Source organism: Lithobates pipiens, unplaced genomic scaffold (genome assembly GCF_037356315.1).
Source record: "Lithobates pipiens isolate NorthernLeopardFrog02 unplaced genomic scaffold, aLitPip1_a1.2 Scaffold_3, whole genome shotgun sequence".
NCBI classification, from domain to species: domain Eukaryota; kingdom Metazoa; phylum Chordata; class Amphibia; order Anura; family Ranidae; genus Lithobates; species Lithobates pipiens.
The window spans coordinates 254,001,380-254,019,419 of record NW_027507790.1 but is presented as its reverse complement, the minus strand read 5'-3'; the positions used below and the strand labels follow the sequence as shown (position 1 = coordinate 254,019,419).

Below are 18,040 nucleotides of genomic sequence, written 5' to 3'. Positions count from 1 at the left end.
GAGACATGTCCAGAGTACACAGAGGATACATGGGATAGATGAGAAGGGATGGAGACCTACAGACATGTCCAGAGTACACAGAGGATACATGGGATAGATAAGAAGGGATGAAGGCCCAGAGACATGTCCAGAGTACACAGAGGATACATGGGATAGATAAGAAGGGATGAAGGCCCAGAGACATGTCCAGAGTACACAGAGGATACATGGGATAGATTAGAAGGGATGAAGGCCCAGAGACATGTGCAGAGTACACAGAGGATACATGGGATAGATTAGAAGGGATGGAGGCCCAGAGACATGTCCAGAGTACACAGAGGATACATGGGATAGATTAGAAGGGATGAAGGCCCAGAGACATGTCCAGAGAACACAGAGGATACATGGGATAGATTAGAAGGGATGGAGGCCCAGAGACATGTCCAGAGTACACAGAGAATACATGGGATAGATTCGAAGGGATGAAGGCCCAGAGACATGTCCAGAGTACACAGAGGATACATGGGATAGATTAGAAGGGACGGAGACCTACAGACATGTCCAGAGTACACAGAGGATACATGGGTTAGATTAGAAGGGATGGAGACCCAGAGACATGTCCAGAGAACACAGAGGATACACAGGATAGATTAGGAGGGATGGAGGCCCAGAGAAAACAGAGGAGGCCTCCATCCCTTCTAATCTATCCCATGTATACTCTGTGTACTCTGGACATGTCTCTGGGCCTTCATCCCTTCTAATCTATCCCATGTATCCTCTGTGTACTCTGGACATGTCTGTAGGTCTTCATCCCTTCTAATCTATCCCATGTATCCTCTGTGTTCTCTGGACATGTCTCTGGGTCTCCATCCCTTCTAATCTATCCCATGTATCCTCTGTGTACTCTGGACATGTCTGTAGGTCTCCATCCCTTCTAATCTATCCTCTGTGTACTCTGGACATGTCTCTGGGCCTCCATCCCTTCTAATCTATCCCATGTATCCTCTGTGTTCTCTGGACATGTCTATGGGCCTCCATCCCTTCTAATCTATCCCATGTATCCTCTGTGTACTCTGGACATGTCGGCCTCCATCCCTTCTAATCTATCCCATGTATCCTCTGTGTACTCTGGACATGTCTCTGGGCCTCCATCCCTTCTAATCTATCCCATGTATCCTCTGTGTACTCTGGACATGTCTCTGGACCTTCATCCCTTCTAATCTATCCCATGTATCCTCTGTGTATTCTGGACATGTCTCTGGGCCTTCATCCCTTCTAATCTATCCCATGTATCCTCTGTGTACTCTGGACATGTCTGTAGGTCTCCATCCCTTCTAATCTATCTCAAGTATCCTCTGTGTACTCTGGACATGTCTCTGGGCCTCCATCCCTTCTAATCTAACAGGGGGAACTCTGCGAACCCTAATGCAAAGGGCAATGCTGCAGATCCTGATGTAAGTGGGAACTCTGATGTAAATGGGAATGCAGTGGACTCTGATATAAGGTGGTCTCTGGTGACCAGAGCACCCCTTACATCAGAGTTCCTCCTTAGATCATGCTCTGTAGCATTTTCCTTTGCCTTGGGGAAGAATCCTGCGGACTCTGATGTAAAGGGGAATGCCGGGAAATGTTATGTGGGGGGGGGGACTCTGGTGACCAGAGACCACCTTCCGCAGAGTGAATACACTGGGGGGGGGGGTGTTACTGAGATGATGGGAAACCTTTATATGAGTGCCCTCTTGTCACTGACCTCCTCTCCAGTGCAGCGTGCAGGGCTCAGTTAGACGGCTCCAGGTTGGTGGTTCTGGTTTTTATTCTATAGTCTCTTCTCCACAGTCCATACACATCTGACTCCTCGCGTAATCCCAATCCTGGCGGTGCTCTCACTCTTGATTCCTCTCCAGACTCCCCCTAAGAGACTGCAGACACGATAAAGGACAAGAGATAGTCAGAGATTGCAGAAAGGACACAGGAGGTGGCTAGAGGCTACAGACATGGTACAAGAGGGGGTCGGAACCTGTGCACAGGATACAGGAGGCAGTCAGTGGATGTGGAAATGGTACAGGTGGTGGTCAGAGTATGCAGACATGTAGGGGGAGCAAACAGAGGGGTTCCCCGTGTAAGTTTTGGACACAGAGGGATCAGTCATGTAGGGGGATCACACACAGGACACATGGCCGTCAGGGCAGTGAGGTTGGCACACATAGGGTAATCAGGTTCCTGTTCTTAGGGGAGGTGGGGTCCTGATCCCCAGGGCAGATGGGGTCCTTAGGTGAGATGAAGTCCCCGTTCCCAGGGGAGATGGGGTCCCTGTCCCCAGGAGAGAAGGGGGTCCCTGTCCCCAGGAGAGAAGGGGGCCCCTGTCCTCAGGAGAGAAGGGGGTCCCTGTCCTCAGGAGAGAAGGGGGTCCCTGTCCTCAGGGGGGAGAAGGTTTCCCTGTCCTCAGGGGGGAGAAGGAGGTCTCTGTTTTGGGGGGAGGGGGTCCCTGTCCTCAGAGGGGGGGAGGGGTTCCCTCTCCTGGGGGGGGGGGTTGGAAGGGGGTCCCTGTTCTCGGGAAAGATGGAGTGGGATATGGGATGGTCTCACTTACCATGACATGCAGGTCCCTCATTTATGCCCGTCTGGGCTCCCTCCAGCAGCACAGATTGGTGATCAGCATATCCCCAGGGAGCACAGCTACGGCTTGACAATCTGGCAGCAATTGATGGGTACCGTGGCTGTGTTTGATAGCACAGTGGCGACAATTTATGGGCACAGTGGTTGTGTTTGATGGGCACAGTGAGCCAGCGTTTGCTGGGCACAGTGAGGCGGCATTTTTTGGGTGCAGTGAGGCGTTTGCTGGGCACAGTGAGGCGTTTTCTGGGCATGGTGAGGTAGCGTTTGTTGGGCACAGTGAGGTGGCGTTTGCTGGGCACAGTGAGGGGCATTTTTTGGGCACAGTGAGGCATTTGCTGGGCACAGTGAGGTGGCGTTTGCTGGGCACAGTGAGGCGGCAATTTCTGGGCGCAGTGAGGTGGCGTTTGCTGGGCACAGTGAGGCGGCGATTTCTGGACGCAGTGAGGTGGCGTTTGCTGGGCACAGTAAGGCGGCGATTTCTGGGCGCAGTGAGGTGGCGTTTGCTGGGCGCAGTGAGGCGGCGATTTCTGGTCGCAGAGAGGCGGCATTTTTTGGGCGCAGTGAGGTGGCGAATTCTGGGCGCAGTGAGGTGGTGTTTGCTTGGCGCAGTGAGGCGGCGATTTCTGGTCGCAGTGAGGCGGCGATTTCTGGTCGCAGTGAGGTGGTGTTTGCTTGGCGCAGTGAGGTGGCGTTTGCGGGGCACAGTGAGGCAGCGATTTCTAGTCACAGTGAGGTGGTGTTTGCTGGGGGCAGTGAGGCGTATTTATTGGCAGAACAATGTACCGTATATGTAGTCAGTGCTATGCACGGGGCCCCGCCCCTTCTCTAAGCTCCGCTCTATCTCTCCCTCCCAGCAAGTCTCCGCCCGCTTGAGTCCATAATTTTGGTCGACCGCTGAACAAATATCCCACGCATGCGCTAATACAGCTTGAAGCCATAATTCTTCTTGACCAGTGAAGAAAATCTTGGGGTGGGCGGGGCTGCTGCTGACGTTCTAACCATCTGTTCAGCTCCGCCCACCCGCAAGTCTCCGCCCACTTGAGGCTAGAATTTTTCTCCACCGTGAAAATAAATGTACAGAGCATGCGCTGTTAATGGCAGGGGATTGGCGCATGCGCGGTACAGGCCCGCCGTCAGCTGTTTCAGTGACAGAGCCGCACCGGAAGTGACGGGGTGAGCGAATTTCATAGGTCGCAGGAAATTTTACAACACCGGCAGTGGGCCGCTTCTGTGGTAATTTACAGCAGAAGCCGTTCTGTTGTTCCCGGGGACTTGATGTCCTCTAGCATCCATGGATCGTAAGTAAAACACAGAGAATAAACAAGGCATATCTCAGTTCTGACAGAGGGAAGGAGTCAATCCTGTGTCTCTTCAAAGCAGGGACTAGAATCATTCTCGTTCTCTAGTGAAAGCAGCACACCATGTACTCAAAAACACTGGCCAGGCGCCATATGGTAGGTGTGCACAGCCTATTGCAGTAGGGTGTGCAACCCAAAGCTCAAACACACATGTGTGCGTATATATATATATATATATAAGCTTGCGCGATGACGTGTACAGCACGTACGACGGGACTAGAAATAGGAAGTCCAATACACAGCAATGCAACCTTCCGCCGTGTAAATCCTTTCTGAGCATGCGCCATTCTTAGTCCGTCGAACTAGCCTACTCACGAGCGGATTGTCCGCTGAAACCAAAGTATGACGGACAGAATTACGGAAATTCCGAAATACTTAGTACGCCAGACTGCACGCTGAAAAAGTCAGCTGAAGCCCACACACGAGCGGACTGTCCACTGAAATGTGTTTCGACGGACTAAGTAGGCCATACAGTCCGCCCGTGTGTACGCGGCCTAAGACTGACCCACTATAAGTTGCAACAATATTGCAGTCCCACTATAAGTCCCTGATTGCTGCCATCACTAGTACAAAAAAACATAAACAAAAAAAAAAGCAAAAATTCCATAAATATATCCTACAGTTTGTAGACGCTACAACGTTTGCGTAAGCCGACCAATAATTATTGGGATTTTTTATCAAAAACATGTGAAAAAATATTTGCCTAAATTTATGAAGAAATTCGATTTTTTATTTTTATTCATTGGATATGTTTTATAGCCGAAAATAAAATACATAGTGTTTTTTTTTTTTCAAAATTGTCAGGTCTTTTTTTGTTTACAGCGCAAAAAAAAAACCTTCAGGGCTGATCAAATACCACCAAAAGAAAGCTCTATTTGTGGGAAAAAAAATAACATAAATTTTATTTGGGTACAGCATCGCACAACTGCACAATTGTAAGGCCCCTTTCACACTGGGGTGGTGCGGCCGCCGGCGGTAAAGCGCCGCTATTCTTAGCGGCGCTTTACCGTCGTTTTAGCAGCGGTCTGCGGGCGCTAGCGGGGTGGTTTTTACCTACATTTCCCCCTAGACCAGGGGGTCTCCAAACTTTGTAAACAAAGGACTAGTTTACTATGCGTCAGATTTAAGGGGGCTGGGCAGGGCCGGATTTACCGTTGGGCTTGACTGGGCTCAAGCCCATGGGCCCGCCCAATAGGGGGCCCCGCGATACATAGACAAGTGTACTCGGCGCCACTCACAGTCACGCCCAGTCCCGCCCTATGATGGACATAACACAGGGACTGGGCGTGACTGTGAGCCGAGCTGAGTACACTCGGCTACTCTCGGCTCTGCTCGGGACTGCGAGAGAACCCGAGAGCCACTGTAACAACATATTTGGTGACCCATCGCAGTTTGCTACGGAAGTGACATTCTGTCGCCGCCATCTTGCTACACCCCACACTCGTCCACAGTAAGAATACACTAAGAAGGGGTAAAGTGGACATGTTGTTACACCCACCGGAGTTTTGCATTTTAGATGTATTTATAACATTAAAATTAGTATATAGTGAAATACAGTACTTACAACTCCGTTTGACTACTTAGATGTTGAATTTTAAAACGAGCTTATGTCAGATTAACAAACCTGTGAGATGAGCAGGGTTGCCGCTGCTTTAAAAATTCAACATCTAAGTAGTCAGACGGAGTATGAAGTCCTGTATTTCACGATATAAACTGACTTTACTGTTATAAATACGCGTAAAATGCAAAACTCCGGTGGGTGTAACAACATGTCCGCTTTACCCCTTCTTAGTGTATCCTTACTGTGGACGAGTGTAGGGGTGTACCAAGATGGCAACGACGGAACGTCACTTGTGTAGCAAACTGCGATGGGTCCCCGAATATGTCGTTACACCGCTGAGAGGACCCAGGACTCTGTATCTCGGTGGTACCATTTTTAAACTTCAAGACTGCAATGACAAGGCTGCAAATGAAAAGGCTGCAAATGACACCGGGGCAAGGTTGCAAATGACAAGGCTACACTGACAAGGCTGCAATGACACCGGACAAGGCTGCAGATGGATTGGCAAGGCTGCAGATGGATGGACAAGGCTGCAGATGGACACTGATAAGGCTGCATTCATAGGCATTAAAATGTAAGTTTTTTCCTTAAAATTCCCTCCTAAACTTGGGGTGCGTGTTAAATGCCGGCATGTGTTATACGCCAATAAATACGGTAATGTATACAAGGTAGGGCCCGAAAGTGACTCAAGCCCAGGGGCCCCCACCACCCTAAGTCCTACCCTGGGGCCAGACTGTGCCCAGTGGGAGTAAACAATGCCTGATCTTTGGAATTAGGGTAATAGTAGTTGGTGTCAGTGGGAGGAATAGTTCCCCATCATTGGTGTCAGTGGCAGGAATAGTGCCCCATTGTTGATGTCAGTGGCAGGAATCATGCCTGAAGGCAGGGGTGGACTGACCATTCAGGCCCTCAGGCACTGCCCGAGGGCCCCATGCCACTCAGGGGCCCCATCAGGGTTGCCAACCTCAATAAAACCAGGGACAGAATGTAAAAATCTGTGTTTTATTAAAAATCCCAAGATTATAGCTGCCCTGCCTCTCCAGTACCTTTTCAGTGTGTCTAATATGTGTATTCTGTGTGTGTATACTGTGTGGCACCATAATCTCCTATTGCCTGGGGGCCCCATAATCTCCTATTGCCTGGGGCCCCATAATCTCCTATTGCCTGGGGCCCCATAATCTTCTCCTATTGCCCGGGGGCCCTATAATCTTCTCCTATTGCCTGGGGGCCCCATAATCTCCTATTGCCCGGGGGCCCCAATATCTTCTCCTATTTCCCAGGGACCCCATAATCTCCTATTGCCCGGGGGCCCCATGAGTTGTCAGTCCACCCCTGCCTGAAGGGCTGGGTAAAAGGCAAGCAAAGGGCAACATCCTGCCCCAGTTTGGAGCTCACTGCCCTAGACCAAAACAAGCAACTAGCATTACAGCGCAATTCATTTTTTTTTTTGTAGCGTGTTTTGTAGATTTGATGAGGATGCTCAGTCAAAAACTGACAGCAGTGTACGGTGAATATCCACAGACAGGAACATGAGAATATTAATGGAGCTGTATTTCACAGATGTTCCATATGGCGCGTCGTCATTCATCAAGAATGGGCATGTCAGTCATCTCACCAGAGACTGTACTACCACCCCCATAGCCAGCTCTATAACATCAGAGGCACCTGATAGAAGCCCTCCCACACCTCCCAGTTGACTGCTGTGATGTGTTCTGCTGGAAGAGAAGGTTTATGACACATTTCTGAGAAATTATGACACACGGGAGTTGAAAAGGAAATTTTAACCTGAGTTACATGAAGAATCATGTTGTAGAACAGAGTTCTCAGACAATTAGTGATGCTTTCTTTAAAATCTCATGTCTACCTGTCTCATATACTTATCTCTCATAGACCCAAGATTAGGAATTCATGGGCTGGCATCTGCAAGGGATTTAACCCAACTATATCAGGAGAATAAAAAATTAGACGATGTTCCTGTTATAGGTGTAGCACCCTGGTGTTTAGGCAGGGTTGCTGTCACGTTTCCACATTCCTTAATGGATGAGCCCAGTAATGCAGAGGAAGACCTCCCTTACGTATCTGACTCACGGCCCCTGATAGAGCAGACAGGGGACCTGAGAGTACAGAATGGTATGAGTGCCTGGCAGGTAGGTAGTCAGGAGAGATGCCACAGGAATGAGGACTGGTGGGATGAGATGTCAGCACATCAGGCAGTAGAGGAGCTGGGTCGGCACAGCAGGTAGTAGAGGAGCTGGCTCAACACAGCAGGCAATGCACAGGGGATCAGTCCTCAGAGGTTTGGAGCACAGATAGGCACAGGCACACACAGGTTAGAGAAACCGGACAGGTGCAACGGTAGTGACAGGTCGGAGTACAAGCTTGTTTAGCAACAGGCGGACAGCATGGTAACAAGAGGAGCAGGCAGGATCAAAGTCGGGACAAGCCAGGGTCATGTACAGGCGGCAGGCAGTAATAGCAAGCCGGATCAGAACACAGTAACAGGATCTCAAAGCAGGTTACAGGTAGCAGGGGTCACAGGAAGCTGCAGATCAGACAGCACTGACTCTGTTTACAAGCCCAGTTTAAATAGGACATCTGGCGCCAAAACTCCCACGCGCACCGGAACTCGCAGACGTGCACAAGCAGCAAGATTCCTTCTGTAAGGCATTTCCTGACATTTGCTAACCAATTTAGTTTGCCAGGTAGTAATTGTCCTGGCTAATTGTTAGGCGATCCACTGATTAGCCCCTAATTCTGGAATTGCTGCACTTTTCTCTTCTGTCACTAGGTGGCATTATAGCTGGTGACAGTAGATAGACAAGGGCATAGCAAGGACAGATTATGAATGAATTGGGTGTCTCAGCTAATGGGCAAGGGTTTCTTTAAGCCTCTTGGCCTGCTGGGAGAGCCTATTTATTTGGATGGAGTCAGGTGATCGGGATTCTGTGCCACCTTGATGGCTATCTGGGTGGACGTGTGTTATGTCGCCCAGGGCTGCTAGGCCGGAAGCCTGAGGCCTATCCCAGGGACACCTGGCTGCTAGGCTGCCTGAGGCCTATCCAGGAGCAGGAGAAGCAGCGTAGGGTTGGGACTGTAGGATTGAAGTCCAACTGAGTTGAGAAGGTTCAGCTGGATGGGGAACCAGTTGTGGTCAGAGGTAGAGGGGAAGCTGTCGCCACTAAGGGACCAAACACCTTGTTACCGGAGACTACTGTGAGCAAGCTGAAGCAAGTACCAGAGCAGTCTTCTCACCAGCTGGGAACGGGGAAGAAGTGGCAAAGCATCAGCCAGTGCCAAACCAGGGACTCAGCAGGTACTTGAGGAGTATAGAGTGGGATAGCTGTGGAAGAGCTCAGGGTATCCAGTGACGACTGGGATCTGGAAGTCTAGTGAGAGACTGGGAGCTCAGTGAATGAAGATCTACAGTGGAATATTGTGAGATAAGTAAAAGGACTGTTCTGTGTTACCTAGAGTTATGTACAACAACCGTTAGTGACTTACAAGATTTGTTGCCATAGGAGACAGCAGTCCTACCTATACAGAAGCGTTATCCAGCTGGAGGCCTTCCACTGTATAGCTGTCTACCTATAAAAGTCTCAGAGTCTGCCAATTATCATTGCATCTACTCAAGGGTGTCCTGGCTCTAACCCTCTCTCCCCCAGTTCTGTTAAGAGACAATAAATCTCTTGTTTGCATCCAAAGGTGACTGCACCTATCATTTCTTCTTGCATCACACCCACTATGCCTGGTAACCCACTCTACAAGGAAGGATGTCAGCTCTTCCTAACTCTGGCGGTCACCATTAGGCCTCTGGGGTCCCGGGACCTTGCTACATAGGCTATACCAGACTTTCTCAACATTTTTAACATAGAGGAGACCATGAAATTATTTTCTCAGGGAACTCCTGCTAAAAATGACTATATCTACAACTCACGATACATTAGTGTGATGGTCAATGGGAAGAATGTTCCTTAATATTTGCGGTCATTGGGAATATTTATCTACTTATATATAGCTAAAAAGATCAACGGTGTCAGTGGGTGCATGACCAGTGTAGATAAGATGTCCATCCCCTTTTAAAAGGCTGTCTCACTATATACTCCACCTTAAATCCCCACTTAAACTTAACCTATAATAACGAAACCACACTTTATTGGAGTATAAACCGACCATAGCAGCCATTTTATTCACAAATATATATATATATATATATATATATATATATATATATATATATATATATATGTAACATTATAACCAAAACAAACTCAAACAACAGGTTTTTTCTTGCACTTTCCCAATAAACTTAGTTCCACATCCTACACTGTGGGCCTTTACCGTACTAGGCCTACGGCCGTGATAACCAGCCTGAAGACAACTAGTTACCCGCAGTGTCACCATTACTATTTCAGTTAACCCGCGTTAACTGTACACCAAAGGGGGCCCATACCACCTACGAGTCCCCCACACTTCCATCTCAATGGGTTAGTTACCATCCTAAAAGACCACTACAACCGCCACTTCACCGCTGCCATGACAAATTCTGTAATCCCGCACCTGCAAATAAATAAGTATTAGCAAAAACATTGCTTCTCTGCCTTTTTGCTAAGATCAAGTGTAGTATCTGTTCTTATCAGTCTCCAGAGGAGGCGCTGACGTCACTCCCAAGGTGGGGAGGGCTGATGCAAATCCAATGGTGTCATTGCACCTGGAAGGGCAGTTTCGGTAGGGGTCAGCATCTGGCATCCAAAACTGTGTCAGTGGGGCCTGAGTCTGAGCTGTCTGGGAAGGGTGCTCCTGGTGAGGATGGGTGCTGCATCTTGGGTCTGATCCAGAGGGTCGGGTCCCTGGCCTTCTGGCCTAGATTGGGGTAGCTCTAGCTCTGGACGGTTTTTCGGGAGGGAACACCGTGTCCGAACTGCAAAGTGGGGAGGAACGCTAGTACCTTTGGATGTAATTAGGTAGGAGGGATGGGAGCGGGGATGAGCTTGTTGAGGGGCAGGCTCTCCCCGAGCTTCCTGAACTCCATGCCTTCCTGACCGGAGTGGGGGCTGCTGTGGTTTGGGCTGTGGGTCAGGATTGGGGTTTAAAAGCCTATGGAGTATGTGCTCCTGGAGTGGCAGTCCAGGGGTGCCTAAATATCACTGTGAGTGAGGGTCACTTTGTTTTTGGGCACCTAGGACACTACACCATGAAACAGCACGCTATTTTAGCACCTGCCTCTTGGGCCATGCGTTTTGGCTGGCACCAGAGGAATTTTTTATTCCTGATGGGAGGGCCTGGTCCTTGTTTCACACAATGGCCACCTTTTCACTCTCCTCTTCACTATCCCTTCCCCACTTTATTTAATTTATTTCTTTTGTGTGTTGTCACGTCTTTTGTTTGTCAATGCACGTGTGATGAGTAGGGTCGCAGGTCCTCAGGCCTGTCCTGAAAGTCTGGGGAGGGGGTGGACATGGCCTTCTGGCTTAGTTCGCCCTCTCTCAGGGTTGGGGTCTCCCTTCGGGGGAGCCTCACCTAGTATTTGGGTGGGTCTGTTTCGGCAGATCTTTCAAAGAACGGGGTCCGCCTGCCAAGTTTTAAGTGTTCTTGTCCTTGTCTGGAGCCTAAAGCCCCGGGGGATTCAGGACAAGGCCCTCTGATTTCAGAGGGCTTGTGTATCCGCTGCACTTTTTTGTGTCACTCTTTATGCGTGTGCACATTTTTTATGTATTAAGTTTTTGATTGTGTTTTGCATGCCACAGGCTTTCAAAATAAAAAAAGTATTAGCAAAAACACATAAATAGGGAGGGCGGGTGGGAAACTTCCTCCGTCCACTTGCTCACTGCTCTGATTGCCTGAGAAAAACCCCTCCTGCCCCTAAATAAGCTACACCCCTCCCCAAACGGACTAGCTATCCAATCCCTGCACTCCCCACTTTCTCCACATAATGTTAACTCTTGCTGTGCCCTTATCATCCCTGTCATGCCGGCCTTTCGCTAGTTCCCTTGCACTCGACCCGCTCCTAGGCCTCTCTTTTCTGAGAGGCAGAAATTGCTCATTGCTCAAGGAGCCCCTAGTAACCTTTGGAGAAATCTTAAAGCGGAGGTCCACCCTAAAGTGGACCTTCCGCTCATCGGAACCCTCCCCCCCTCCGGTGCCACAATCGGCACCTTTCAGGGGGGAGGGGGGTGCAGTTACCTGGATAATCCAGGTAACTGCACCCACTTCCGGGATAGCTCTCTGCGGAAAGGGGCGTAACTTACGCCCCTTTCCGCAAGTGCCCGCCCCTTCCCGCAAGTGCCCCGCTGCCTGCTGGGAAACACACAGATCCCAGAGGCAGCGGGTCCATCCTTATTGCGCAGCGCGATTCGCGCATGCGCAGTAGGGAACCGGGAAATGAAGCCGAAAGGCTCCATTTCCTGATTCCCATAGCCAAGATGGCGGCGGCAGGACCCGACAGGCGACCTAGAGATCGGCTTCGGGTGCCGACATCGCGGGTGCGCTGGACAGGTAAGTGTCACTATTTTAAAAGTCAGCAGCTGCAGTATTTGTAGCTGCTGGCTTTTAAAAAAAAAAAAAACGCGGAGTCCCGGTGGACTCCCGCTTTAAGGTCAGACAATCCTTTTAAATTCTATTCACACATAATCAATGTGTGTTTATTTTAAGTGGGTGAATTGCTAGGTAAATTGTAAATTCACCACTAAGTTCGTTCACACTGCTCGCATGCTAAATGTCCAGTTTTAGTGTGCAGGCAGAAGTCAGTTTTAGCCTGCAGTAGTGCAACTGGACTTATAGAATATAGCAGCTAAATGCAATCCAGGTGCACAAAACAAAAGTTATGCAAAGTCTTATTTGAGGTTCAATCCTAACCACTAATGTGTGGTGTGTTAACCAGTGGCCAACCGCGTAAGGCAGAGACAGTATCTCACAAAAGTGAGTACACCCCTCACATGTAAATATTTTATTCTATCTTTTCATGCGACAACACTGAAGAAATGACACTTTGCTACAAAAGTGAGTATACAGCTTGTATAATGCCGCGTACACACGATCAAACAATTCGGTGGAAAAGTCTCAAGTCCACCGGACAATCCGCCCGTGTGTAGGCTCCGACTGACATTTTTTACCAAAAAGTCCGGCGGACTAAGAAAGTAGTTTTGCACACTAATCTGTCCGCCGGACTCGCATTTCGGTGGACAGTACGGCCGCGTGTGTGCCAGTCCGCCGTACTTTTGAAATGAAACTGACTTTTCCCGCCAGGAGAAAAGTCTGCTCATTTTGAGCGTGGCTCCAGGTACCCGGGGCCAGCGAAGGAGGCGTCGCTGGTACCGTCACCTGGTATGGAGTTCAAGGGGAATCCCTACAGTGACAAATCGGCGTGGGGGTCCCCCCCAGGTCCATATCAGACCCTTATCCGAGCACGCTACCCGGCCGGCCAGGAAAGGGGGTGGGGACAAGCGAGCGCCCCCCTCCTGAGCCGTACCAGGCCGCGTGCCTTCAACATGGGGGGGTACCTTGGGGAAGGAGGGGCCTCCCCACCCAAAAGCACCTTGTCCCCATGTTGATGAGGACAAGGGCCTCTTCCCGACAACCCTGGCCGTTGGTTGTCAGGGTCTGCGGGCGGGGGGCTTATCGGAATCCGTGAGCCCCCCGTGAGCCCCCCTTTAATAAGCCCCCCACCCTATGTGTACCCCTACCCATTCACCTGTGAAAAAAAGTAAAAAAAAACACAACACACAAGCGTTAAAATAGTTTATTGCACAGCTCCAGGGGTCTTCTTCCGTCTTTGGGGGGTCTTCTCGCCGGACTCCACCGCTATCTTCTGCTCTTTTGCTAGCTCTTTCACTAGCGGAGGAGCCCGGCTTTCTTCTTCGCCGCCGCCTCCTCTTCCGACTTTGGGGGTCTTGTCCCCCTCTTCGGGGGTCTTGTCCCCCTCTTCGGTTCTTCTTGCCAGGCCACCGCGCCTTCTTCTTGCTCTTTTACAAGGGGTGGCCCGGTCTTCTGTCATAGGGTGAGGGGCTGGGATCCCGATAAGCCCCCCGCCCGCAGACCCCTGATTGCCCTTACCACATCCAAAGTGTGCAAAGATTCTTCTTCTGCGGACTGTGGGTCCGGAAAAAAGGATGGTAGGATTACATCTTGATTCAAATGGAATCCTGAAACCACCTTAGGTAGAAAGGACCTGTTGGGGCACATGACCACCCGGTCCTTATGAACAATTAGATACGGCTCTTTGCTGGAGAGAGCTGCTAGTTCTGACACTCTTCTAGCCATGGATATGGCTACCAAGAAAACCAATTTTTTGGTCAAAAGAACCAATGAAGCCAGATGCAAAGGTTCAAAAGGTTGCCCCTGCAAAGCCGAGAGAACCAAATTCAGATCTCATGGGCATACTGGAGGTTTAACTGGCGGCCTTATCCGCATAGCCCCCTGGATGAAAGCCCGCACCAGGGAATGCGACGCAAGTGGCTTCTGAAAAAACACTGACAGGGCCGAAATCTGCACCTTGATAGTGCTTATGGCCAAATTCATTTCTAGGCCTGACTGGAGGAAGGCCAAGATCCTGCTAATGACATACTTTCTAGAATGCCATTCCCTGAGTTCACACCAGGAAACATATGCCTTCCAGATTTTGTAGTAAATAAGCCTGGAGGCCGGCATTCTGGCATTAACCAGAGTAGAAAGGACTGGCCCCGAAAGCCCACGGTCTCTCAGAATGTGGGTCTCAGCAGCCAAACCGTCAAATTCAGACTGTGTAAAGCAGGATGGTAAATTGGACCTTGTGAGAGCAGATCTGGCCAGAGAGGGAGGATCCATGGCCTGCCTGCTGCCAACTTCATGATCTCTGCATACCACGGTCGCCTGGGCCAAGCCGGGGCTACCAAAAGAACCAATTTTGTCTCCCTCTTGACTCTTCCCAGAAACCGCGACAGAAGCGGGCACAGGGGGAAGGCATAAATCAGATTGTACTGATCCCAGTGAATTGTCAGAGCATCTGACCCCTGAGCGAGTGCATCTCTTGTCCTTGACACAAATTTGTCCAGTTTTCTGTTGAACCTGGATGCAAACAGATCTACGTCTGGAGTGCCCCACCTGCAACATATGTTCCAAAACGTCGGGGTGCAGAGCCCATTCTCCTGGGCACAACTTCTGGCGGCTCAGAAAATCCGCCTGCCAATTTTCTACTCCTGGAATGAAGACTGCAGAAAGGCATGGAACATGCCTTTCTGCCCAGACAAGTATGCGATTCACCTCTTTTTGCGCAACCAGACTCCTGGTACCGCCCTGGTGATTGATATAGGCCACTGCTGTGGCATTGTCGGACTGAACCCGAACAGGGAGACCCCGTAGTCTGAAAAAACTGTTTATGAGAGCCATATAAACTGCCCGGATCTCCAAGACATTTATGGGCAATAGCTTCTCGATCGCAGACCATCTCCCCTGCGAGCATGTCTCCTCTAACACTGCTCCCCAGCCTGTCAGGCTGGCATCTGTCGTAATAATCTTCCATGGAAGAGGAAGAAAAGTTTTGCCTTTTAGCAAATTCTCGGTTTGTAACCACCAAAACGAGACTCTTGCGTGTCCCTGGGGATAGACGCATAGGAAGATCCAAGGACTGAGGCTTCCTGTTCCAAGCCGCAAGGATGCATCTTTGCAGAGGCCTTGAGTGGAACTGGGCGAATGGAACGGCCTCGAAGGAGGCGACCATTTTCCCTAACAGTCTCATGCACAACCGAATGGGGGAAGATCTTCTGCCCAGAATTAGGCGCACCCGATCCCCAATGGCCAAGGCTTTTGGCCTTGGTAGAAACACCTTGCCCTGAGCGGTGTCGATGACCATACCCAGGTATTCCAACCTGGTAGCAGGCTGTAGGGACGACTTTTCTAGGTTTATGATCCAACCTAGGCGTTCCAGGTGTTCTAGCGTTTTGGTAACACTGTGATTCAGGAGCGCTACTGTTTTCTCTATGAGAAGCAAATCGTCTAGATAAGCCATGACGGCTACACCCTGGGCTCTTAGGTTTGCCAAGAGAGGGTCCAGAATCTTTGTGAAGACTCGAGGGGCCGTAGCGAGCCCGAACGGCAAGGCCACAAATTGAAAATGGCGCCGCTCTACTGCCAACCTTAGATACTTTTGGTGTGCGGAAAAAATTGGCACATGGAGATATGCATCCTTGATGTCTATTGATGCCATAAACTCTCCCCCTTGCAGGGAGGAGACCACAGTGCGAATTGACTGCATTCGGAAGGACCGGATGCGTAAAACCGGTTCAGATCCTTCAGATCCAGGATAGGTCTGACACCTCCATTTGGCTTTGGAACGGTGAAGAGATTTGAGTAAAACCCTGAACTCTGTTCTTTTGGGTCCACTTCTACTATCAACCCCTGGGATAGTAAGTGATCTAAGGCCAGAAATAGCGGTCTTTGCTTTACTGGGTCCCTGGGGATCCTTGACCTTAGAAAGCGAGAAGGTGGAATCTCTTGAAACTCTAGCTTGTAGCCCAGAGTTACCGAAGAGACCACCCACTTGTCTCGGATCTCTTCCCGCAAGGTTCCTGCAAACTGCAGGAGCCTTCCCCCCACTCAGCCGAGCGGGGGCACCCCCTTCACAAGGAAGCTTTTGGGCTCTGCTTGGCAAGCTTTCGCCCCCAAGATTTCTTCTGCCCCTGGGCCTGGCCTTGAGCCTTTCCTGTATAGGGGGGTTGGGAAGGCCGTTGCCACTGCTTAGAGCTTGATGTTCCGGGAGAGAGAGAACGCCTAAATGATGGACGTTTGCTCCTTTTGACTGGAAGGAGAGTAGATTTACCCCCTGAAATTTTTTGGACGAATTTGTCTAATTCTTCTCCAAACAAACGTTCCCCTTTAAACGGGAACCCAATCAAATGCTTCTTGCATGATGGCTCAGCTGCCCAATTCTTTAGCCATAGGGCCCTTCGCACGTGTACCAACAGGAGGGACAAAAGAGATGCTTGTTGGACAGAATCAAAAATCGCATCAATCATAAAACACAGAATTTGAGGTATTTCTGCATAATTCTCCACTTCCTCACTGGGAAGGAGGCCAAGCATCTGCTTAACCTGTTCCTTGAGGAACTGACACAACCCCACGGCTGCGACTGTAGGTTGCACTACAGCGCCAGTCATGGAAAAGGAGGCTTTCAACAATGTTTCCAGCTTCGTATCAGTTGGATCTTTAAATACCTGAGCATTATCCAAAGGACAGGTCAGGTTTCTATTCACGCAAGAAACAGCCGCTTCGACAGATGGGACCCCCCACTTCTTGGTGAAACTTTCCTCCAGAGGATAATGCATAGAAAACCTTTTAGGAGGAGCAAACAGTTTATCGGGATGTCCCCAATCTTCATACAACAATTTATCCATTAAGGGATGAATTGGAAAGGTAAAGGCAGTCTGTGGGATTTTCCTGACCCCCAGGGAAGAAACAGAGGATGTAGTGACCTCAGCAGCGGGCATTCTGAATGTGGTACGCACCAATTCAGTATAATATTGCACCTGTTTTCTGAGCGCCTGGGAGGAGGGGACTCTCTCCTCTTCCTCTGATTCATCCAACTGCTCAAGATTCCAGTCCCAAGATAGGGATCTCTCCTCATTGTCAGAAGTGTCATCTAAAAGAGGAATCTCAGCAGAGGGAGGGGATCTACCCCTTTTCCTGCTATCTTTCAGGAAAGCTGAAATAGAATTCATGATTCTCCCTTCAAAACCCTCCAATGTAGCCCTAAGGGAGTCCTCAGTGACATATACCGGGGCTGAAATATTAGGAGAGGCTGCAAAACCTGACAGGGGCACTGACTCATCCTGTGAGGCTGGCTCCAGTCTTGCAGGGGGGGAAGGTAACCTACAGGCATTTTTAGAACCCCTGGACCTAGGTGGTGATTTACCAGTGCCCTTGTTACCTCCCCCTGAGACCCTCTTACGAGGAGACATAGTCCTAAGCTACAAAGCAGAGGTACTAGTACAAAGTGCAATCACTGTTGTGCTCAAAGTCTCACAATAAATATATATGCTTAAACTGCACAACTGCGGGTGGACGGGTCTCTGTCGGTGACAGTAAATTTCCCTGTACTGATCACATCACACGCACCTGTGGCTTTTACTTTATACATTTGTTTTTGTTTTTAATTCATTATCTTTTTTTGTTGCAGTATATTTTGGAGTTTTTTTGTTTTTGTTTGTTTTTATGGAAAAAAAAGAATATAAATATATCATTTTTTTATGGAATATATTTATATATATAGTTGTACAGAATGTATAGCCGAGTGAGTAGAGATCATCCCACTTCATAGGCATTTATTATTATTAGTATTTTTTTTAATAGGGGAAAAAAATAAATAAATATATATATATAAACATTTTATGGAATATATTTATAGTTGTACAGAATGTATAGCAGTAGAGATCACTCCACTTCATAGGAATATATTTCTTTTTTTTAATAGGGGAAAAAGAAAAAATATATACTTTTCTTTTTTTAATGGAATATTCTTTTTTTTTTTTTTATGGAATATATATATATATATACAGTT

At 49.1% G+C, this 18,040-nt stretch overlaps 1 pseudogene; it reads left to right on the top strand.

The window, feature by feature from the left end:
• The first annotated feature begins 10,099 nt into the window (after positions 1-10,099).
• Positions 10,100-10,209, top strand: LOC143941750 (U2 spliceosomal RNA; annotated as a pseudogene).
• The last annotated feature ends 7,831 nt before the right edge of the window (positions 10,210-18,040 follow it).